Source organism: Anopheles stephensi, chromosome 3 (genome assembly GCF_013141755.1).
Source record: "Anopheles stephensi strain Indian chromosome 3, UCI_ANSTEP_V1.0, whole genome shotgun sequence".
NCBI classification, from domain to species: domain Eukaryota; kingdom Metazoa; phylum Arthropoda; class Insecta; order Diptera; family Culicidae; genus Anopheles; species Anopheles stephensi.
In genome coordinates, this window is record NC_050203.1 from 56946330 (window position 1) to 56954806 (window position 8477).

The window sequence follows — 8477 nt, forward strand, 5'->3', positions numbered from 1 at the left end:
CGCCGCTATCGCCTCTACTACCGAACCGCCCTGGGTATACCTGTGAATGTATACCATATTAAAAGTCCCAGTAGCCCGATCGATACGCCGTGATCGATGGCCGAGACATCATAGACATCATTTCATACCAGGGCACAACAGGGAATGAAATCCCATTCGAACGTAGCACTGACTATCCTCCATGGGCAAAACCATGTAAATGAAACTCTCTTAGCCGCATTTGAGAGGCAGATGCTCTGAACGAATTTTCCCCGTAATGATCATGTCATGAGAATGACACCGGACTACCCAGCCTATAAAGTCCTTTCAGACCGTCCACATAGACAGGGGAGGCATGGCAGGCGCCCGAATTGACATGAAGTGATGGCTTCGATGCATCCGCCACAACGCCCAGGATAATGGATTGGCAGGTGCCGGCACTAGAACGATGAGCGGTATCGAGCATTGTTGGAGGAGCCCAAGGTCCCTGTAAAGTTAACAAGTAAGTGATATTTTTAACAACAGCTCCATAACCTCACTCTTGCAATTTTAAAAATAAGTGTTCCAGTTACCATAAATTCAATATAGCATTTAAAATGCTTCATTCGTTTCTTCCAGGTTCTGTAAATTATTTTGTTTGGTTATTACAATTTTATTGTGATTGTGATAAAGTTGTAAAGATCAGTCACATAAAACTGAACATTAAAAAGCGTTACACAAAAACGATAACTCTTAGCACAGGCCTTAGAACTTCCAGCACACGCAAACGATCGAATGGTCATAAAATAGGGAATTTCCTTCTTGGTTTCCTTGGTGGTGGCTGGCGTTTCCCATCGGCACGCTACTACAGCGCACCTTCCTGCCACCGCGTACTATAATTTAGTTGTAAACGTTTCGATTTTAGGACGCACGGTGGCTTTATCGCTACGCTCTTCACACTCGTCCCGTCCCGTTCACTCCCGGGTTCCTCGCACATCCTGCGAGATCCACGGCACTTCCCTGGACTCGCAATCCAGCCGCTCCCGGTGGTCGTGCCCGTTTGCCCGGTGTGTAGCGACGGCGGTGGCGGAAAGTGGCGGCAGTGGGCGGGAGCAGGTAGTTTTTATTATTATTTCGGAACCCCAGAATTTATGGTCATAATATTTTGTTCGCAGGAATTGATTTTGATTCCCCACCTCAGCCCTCTCCCCTTCCTCCTTCCGTCACTCGTCCTTTTGCCACCTACCCAAACCCGTTTGACTCGTTTGCACTCCCTGGCCTGGACTGCACACGAGACTGTGGGTCTTTCGGGGAGGCCAGCACGCACGCCACACCGTACACCGAGAGGTTTGTTTTGATTTCTGCTTTTGCCCTGCTGGTGCTGTTATCTGGAAACTATATTTTATGCCACCGTTAAAAGCTTTCAGCGCGTCGATCGTTCGATCGTTACCCGGATCGAACCGGGCAGTTGCATCGGAGTGAATCGTACTCGGGTGCGCGAGCGGAACTCTCTCACCGCGGCGGTGGTTGCTCCGGTTCGAAGGACGCAGCACACGACGATTGTTGATTATTAATTAAAATACCTCACTCGAGTGTGTGGCAGTCGCGCAGAATGGTGCGTTCTGGCCGAATCGGGGCCGTTACCATTAGCATCAAAACCCAATTAATCAATGCCAAATAAATGTGTTTGCAATGTTCAATATCAATCATTAATATTTTTACCTCTGCACCCAGGAATAGTGAGGACTTCCTCCCCTCATTTCTTTTTTTTTAGTTGCTTCAGCAATCGCACCGTATCCACCTCGCAGCACATTCCTAATTTACACTCGCCCGTCGAGCCAGGGCAAGCCCTGTCAACCAGACAACCCCGGGGCGAAGGTTCTCCACCCGTCCTGGCTGACGAACATAAAAGGGCGTCAGCAGAACACGGAACATGATCTTGAACCTCACCAAAAATAAATTCAAAATTATGATGTTCACCGTGGCTGATGCCGCTGCGCGCGACGCGTCGAACGGACATGCTCAATCGGGACGGTATGGTTCCATGTAAGGTGCCACCGGTGGCCTGGTGGTGCCTGTGCTGCGAGCTGCAACAACTTGCAAACAGCAATCCGCAGCTCTATTTACAGCCAATGACGCGCCACTGGCGACACGGACCGGATCCCTGGGCAGTCGCGAGCCCATGCTCATATTATTCACTTCCCTCGCATTCTTCTTCCATTGTCTCACCGTGCTGCGGTTGGGAGCGCACCACGATCTTATGTTGCGCCCTTTGCGGTGGGTCGTCGATCTTGCCGGCCCGGGTGACCGCAGCGGGACACTTTTTAATTTCATTACCATCACTTGATTTAATAACTTTTATGATTCCACACCGTGCGGACAGAGCAAAACGATCTTCGGAAGCTACCGCGAGCATCTTACTTCGTGAGGATGTTTTTTTTTCTCTTCACAATGCCACACAAGCCACCGAAGTATGGGATGGGATGGGATGGTACAACGGAGAAGATCACTTGAATCACTTGGGGAGGGTTTAACTCCACTAACGGCGATGATCCTTTCATCGAAAGGGCAGCCACTCGGTGCAGCTCACCTACAGCAGCGATACGATGCGCTATGTACGAGCTACAACACGATCATCGAGAGGAGCATAAGAAAGTCAAGTGATCGGCTAACAAAGTTTCTTGCTTGATCGAGAGTTTAAACGATGAAAAGTAGTTGGGAATTGTGTTTTTTCTTGTTGCGCTGTTTAGATTTATTAAATTAATCCTTTATCGAGTGACTCAATCCCACCAGAGGGGTTCGTCGCTTTCACTCGCTGCTGCAGTCTTTTGTGGCCGGGCGATAAATCCGTCCAGGCTCGACAAGAACACTTTCAAATGGCGCCACGCTTTCGTCCAAGACGAGTATGACTTTGAGACGCCACACTGCACCAAGCCGGCAACCTGCACCAATAGTGCACCAACTGCCGGGAGCAAACCTTCGAAACCCCCGAGGGATTTTCCGTCTGATTGCATTAACTTGAACGGTGCACATTGGACGCGGTATTGGCTGCTGTGGGTACAAATTAAATTTAGCCCGGTTTTTGATTGAAATAAGGTTTGCAGAGACTGGCTGGTGAGGGCTTTTTTGTGTGTCAGTTAGCAAACCCCTTTTAAGCGACCGTCATCGAGGAAAGCTCGGCACGGTGCGAGAGTGTACCTCCGCTGGGAATGGGGTTGCCGGCATCGATCGGTTCGGTCGTCTGTCGAAACTATGTCGATGTTCCAACTGAGGTAGCTGGTAATTGAAACTGATGGTTTTAGTGGTGCGCCAATTAAAAGCGCTTTTTTTTTTTGTTCGCCATTTTCTTTCTAAAGCGCCTGATGCTGACGGGAGATGGGCTTTTGCTACCACCTGCAGGATTAATGTAATGATGCAGGGATTTATTTTTCAATTAACAGTGGCCCGTCCGATCCGATGCACTTTGAGAGCGTGAGAGTTAAAAAAAGAAGTATTGGGAAGATAAAGGTAGCAAGAAACTCGAATGCGTCACGTGGGTCATGATGAATCATTTAAAATACTTTTGTGCTAAATAATGTATTAAAGTGATGCTGTTGCTTGTAGAGCCAGCTAATAATTACACCATTTACTGGGTCCGCTAGCAACGCTTCAGATCGTCCCCGTTCTAAGCAAACTTGCGAACGGCTGCACTCTGCCACTGATTGAGATCTCCGGAGCAATCAAGAAGCCGGAGCCCATTAGAATTAGTTAACATCACGCCAAGCAATCGCATCGCCGTCAGTGTGCAGGTTCGTTGCATTCTTTCATCCCAAAAAGGATCGTCAAGAGCGACCGAAAGAAACAGAAGAAAAAAAACAAAACAGACACACCAACAGCAAACCTCTCAGAAAGCCAATTCACCGGACCGGACCGGACGCCCGTAAGGCAAACATCAAAATACACAACAAAACAATAGCCTCCCCACGGCCCGAATGGCTCTCGGACGGCCAACCGGCAACCATCGGGTACGAAAGCAGCAACAGTATCATCTACTAATGCATCCTAATAACATAGGCATGGTATCAAAATCTTCACGTACGGTGTTAGGTCCGAAAAACGTGGCAAAACGTGGACGACCTTCCGCGCCCCGTTCCGTTTTGCCCTAGCCCGAACGAACTCTACAGGCGGGATCGGAATGCATCGGTGCTTCGAAACACGGCGAAAACACACGGGACACAAACAGGAAGAACGGACCAACCTGCCGACCCGGTAGGTCCTCCCGCGGCCCTTGGTAGGATTGAGGCGTGTAAATTGATGAGCCCCTGCTTGCAGGCAGGCAATCGTTTGCCGCTGCGTGAGCATAGCCGCCCAAAAGAACTACTATACCGCTTTGCTAGGCCGTGGATTGGTGGGTGCCGCGGAAAGCATAAGAATAACAAATTTCCAAATTAATATAAATTATACCTTGCGGGGAACACCTTTTATGTTTCGTTATTTCCCTGGCTGTTCGCTGGCGTTCCCGTCCGTCAGGCGAGCTTCTGTGACCTTCCAGGTGGAGGAGGTCTGCGGTGTGTCGGAGTTCCGGGGCAGTGTTGGTGTTTTTCCTACGCTCAGTTCTTCTTCGAAGGAGAGAGATGAACGAAGGACTGTACGTGTGTCTGTCTGTTGGTGAGATTCCATAGAAGGATGCGTCGTATATCCCCGTGCCACAAGATCATGATCATGATGATGATGATGAAAATGGTGATGGCCCACGGAAGCGCAATATTTAGACCACCGTCCCGGTTCGGCATCGATACCGGCCCGGCGCGAATCAAAGAGAGATCCCGGGAAAGACTCTGGCAGGCTTAGCTTTTCATGAATAGGAACTTCATGAACCCGAGCCGTGGCCACAGATAATGCTACGTCATGCGTGCTCGCACCACACTTAGGCGCTCCATTAGTGGCCGGTGATCGGTGTTCGATACCGATCGGTGTTTCGATTGTTCTCGCGAAGGGTGTTAAACAACATTAAGGGAAATCACCGAGCTTACCGTCGATCTGGCGCCGGCTTTTTCCCACGATATGTGCTGCCTGTCCGTGTGTTCAGGATGTTTCGGCAAGGGAGCCTGTGCTGGAATAAACCCATTTGTTGCTCTCTTTTCGGGCTTCTAATACCTGTGATATTAAGGTGCAATCATCTTCCGGGACCAGTCATTACGGGGAACGTGAACCAGAAGCGTGCATGTGTGGGTGAGCATTGGTTGTCTTCGTTTATTGGTCACCTCTTCTGGTCCAGGTCCATCCCATGATAACTACAAAACATTGAGCGTAATTTTAATGTTTGCACATGCATGCTCCGTTCCGAAGATTCGAACTGAGCGGCAGCAAAACCCCCCATCGATACTATTTTCAAAAGCATTCCTGCGAACCGGGACGAGGCGTTCGTCGGCGGAGGATCGTCTCGCCGATGCCGCAGTGTGTGGTCCACCGGTGCCGTCGGACCGCCTTTAATGATTCCATTCGACCACCATCGAGTCCGAATGAAAGCTGCTGCTGCTGCTACTCCCCGGTTGCGGAGCACGATGAGGCATTATTCACCGCATCGCATACACGAACCTGGAAGCCCCCAAAAACGCAAAACCCTCCTTGCAGGATACACACAACCAAGAAGTCCAAAACAACAAAACGATCCTCAAGAAAAGGGTAACCGCTTGCGGCCAAGTTCCGTCAATGTGTCGGGAAATAAATTATTACATCGCACCACGCAATCTTTTTTTTTTTCGAGGGGGGTCCAAGACCAGATGGAAGCCACCTTCGAGAGATGCGCGATCGAGAGCCACTGCGGAAGGCGACTGCAAAAAGATGGACGAAACACCCGATGCCGCTGCTCAATCATCAATTTTTCCGATGCAAATGGATGTTGGAGTGAGCCTTGAAGCTCGGCACGCAGTCCTAAAATCCTATTCTTTTGAGGACTTAAGAATAGTTTCAAAACTGTTCCCAAAGAGCGATCGACTTTATCCAACAAATTTAAAACAAAGAACACATTCCACCACTGGCTTCGCCTCCAGAGGAGCAACCCGCTTGTGATAATTATGCAAATTGATGCTCATTAAATTAAAGCATCTTTTGTTCGCTATCCGGGGCCCGATGATGGACCTTTCCTCTTGGCAGTGTGGGTGGGCACGCGTTCAGTTTCCAACCGAATCGCGGCCGTGTGGGTGGCGGATAGAGCGATGAAAACAGCGTAGACATTTGGGTGGTGAAGCTTTCTGCCTAAGTGGAACAAATTAGTGGTGGCATTGTCGAGACAGCACCGGTTGATCAACACCAACCAACCGAAAACGGAAACGGAATCAAAACATTCCGTGTCTTTGTGGCTTGCTCCTTGTTCTTCTTCAGTTTCTGTGAGGTTCATTCCTGTGACTGTTTCGGTTGGTCCTCGAGCGTTTGGATGAGATGGGTTGTTTAATTAATAATTATAGATGCCTCTGTTGGTTCGGAGGTCTCAAGGCAATAGCCCCGGCCAGAATTCTTTACCTCCAGAACGGTTGACCGGTTGAGAGAATCGAATTAGATTTTATTACCATATCACCGAACATTTATAGATGTTCGAGTGGGCCGAACGATTCGGTTGGAATGTGTCCACCGACTCGTCACGGTGAAGGTGGCGTGGACATTTGTTGGAAGCAACCATTCACACTAGTACAAATAGCTTTATTTATGGCATTCCAGCAACGGATGCGATCGAATCGGGTTTGAAAGCATAGGCATTAACGCTGGCTGATAAAAGCTCCGCGCTCCGAGTTAGTAGTCAGAATGGAGCAAGATGTACAAGGGTTGAAGCAGAATTCTAGCAGCATGATGAAACAAGCAGAATCGATTGGCTTAGATGGCTTTTTTCGGGGGAGACCGCCAGTGACTCACTAATTGGTAATGGGCCACGGCCCGAGGAATGAGTCTTGTGAGATAGTGTGCAACACAGTTACTACTCGCTCGTACCAGCTACTTCCACGAAACCCCATTAGTGTCGCCCGTTTGGTTGCTGTCTTCCCTGAGTCTCTTCCCAACCCACCCTGTCCCCTGCCGTTTTCTTTCGCACAAACAATGGCATCCGTGATTGCACGCATTAAGCACGTCGATCTTGATGACTCGCAGCAGGGGAAAAAAAACGGGTGATTCATTGTACCACATGGACTCAACCGGTTGGAATTTCGCATCGCATTGGGGTGTTATTTTTTCCCCCGGCCCAAAATAGTCCCAGCGCAGGTGAACCCGGGTGGTATGTATCAAAGCTTTTTGGTGGGCTTTTTCGCTGTGTCATGGCAGCAAGCGGAAACCTGTCAGCTATCCTTAATACCCCGATTCGGGGAGCGAGAATCAAACAGGGAGGTTTTTGCTGCCTTGCTCCTAGTAACGATTTATCAGGCTTCCAACTAGACGAGCTTATTAAAAGGGAGCGAACCCTGTTTACTTAGCCCCGATCGGTGGCTGCACCAACAAAATGCATCAATAGCGCAAGGGACCGAGAGAAAGGGGGGAAAGGGAGGGGGTGGAGTTTCCAATGACCGAGGGCGGAACATTGCGACATGACTCTAAATAGCTTTAAGTAGTTGTGACAGCGCTAGCGTTTCGCTATTGTCGCCGTGTACCTAGATCGCTCCGTTTCATACTCCACGTTCGCCGAGGTAGCTGTCGATCTTGATGATCGTCCGATTGAAAATGAAAACATTTTGACTTTATTGTATTACTCGTACCCGTGTGTGCGTGTACGTGTGTGGGGGGAATGCGTATGCGAGCTCCCACCGTCCAAAGGGAGGCTGTCTCTTCCCCGATGCCTTTCCAGAGACCCTGAGACCACGGATCTGGATGACTGGCGTGCTTTTCCGTCGAACGTCACTCTTTGCCCGGAGTCGGACGGCGCGCGCGTTTCGAAAATGGATCGATGTAATTTATCATCATCACCATCATAAGCACGATCATCAGCATTGATCTTCATCTGCTCACCGTTCTACCGTCGTGCGATCGTTGGCAAGCGCGCAGCTTAATATCTTCCCTTCCGGAGATGGAGCAACTGATGGCTTGTTGTGGGAGGGTTGGTTGAGGGTTGGGGAAAGCAAATGTGCTCCTCCTTCTTCCACTTGGAGGACATCTTAAAATATTTGTATTCATCAAATTGTAAAACTGTCATAAAGTAACAGTTTCAATAAATAGAATTGTACTGACAAGTCCATTAGTCCATTTAAGGTGGGCGAAGGGCGAAGGCTGTGCAGTGGAAGAGTTCAGCATGGGCTTTGAATTATTTGGCCCCGATCTGGACCAGCACTTTTCACCTCTCCCCCTGGTTTCAGTGTGGTCAGTCCCCATGCTGCCTTAAGTCGGACGTTAACAATAAAAAAACAGCCGGCCGTACTCCACCCCGGAGCACCCGAAGTCAAATAAAATGGAAATTAAGATATCGATGATGATTTGTTAATTTTCGCCGTTTTCTCCGATTCCCACCATGGTTTTCAGGTGTGCCTCGAGCCAAAAACCACAGAGGGAGAGAGAGAGAGAGA